Source organism: Myotis brandtii, unplaced genomic scaffold, assembly GCF_000412655.1.
Source record: "Myotis brandtii unplaced genomic scaffold, ASM41265v1 scaffold888, whole genome shotgun sequence".
NCBI classification, from domain to species: domain Eukaryota; kingdom Metazoa; phylum Chordata; class Mammalia; order Chiroptera; family Vespertilionidae; genus Myotis; species Myotis brandtii.
In genome coordinates, this window is record NW_005371636.1 from 547693 (window position 1) to 548183 (window position 491).

Below are 491 nucleotides of genomic sequence, written 5' to 3' on the forward strand. Positions count from 1 at the left end.
GGCGGGCAGGCGCTGGGACCGGGAGGCGCTTGGCTGCCCTCGTGAAGATGCACCGAACAACAAAAACATCCTCTCGGAGAAGGACCAGGCCAGGCCTGGGGGAGTCCGTGCCCTCTGCTCGACCTCTGCTCGACCTCTGCTCGACCTCTGCTCGACCTCTGCTCGACCTCTGTTCGACCTCTGCTTGACCTCTGCTCGACCTCTGCTCGACCTCTGCTCGACCTCTGCTTGACCTCTGGGAGCTGACGGACAGGCCACTCCAGCCCCGGCCAGGGGGCTCTTCCTCCTCCCGCCGTGGCCTGAAAGCGAGATGCAGGGCGAGGGGAGGTCTTGGGAGCTGGGAGGTTATTTGATTTCAGAGAGAAGAAGGGAGAGGGAGAGGGAGAGAGGAATATCAATGAGAGAGAATCATGGACCGGCTGCCTCCCGCACGCCCCACACTGGGGATGGAGCCTGCAACCCGGGCCTGTGCCCTGACCGGGAATCGAACC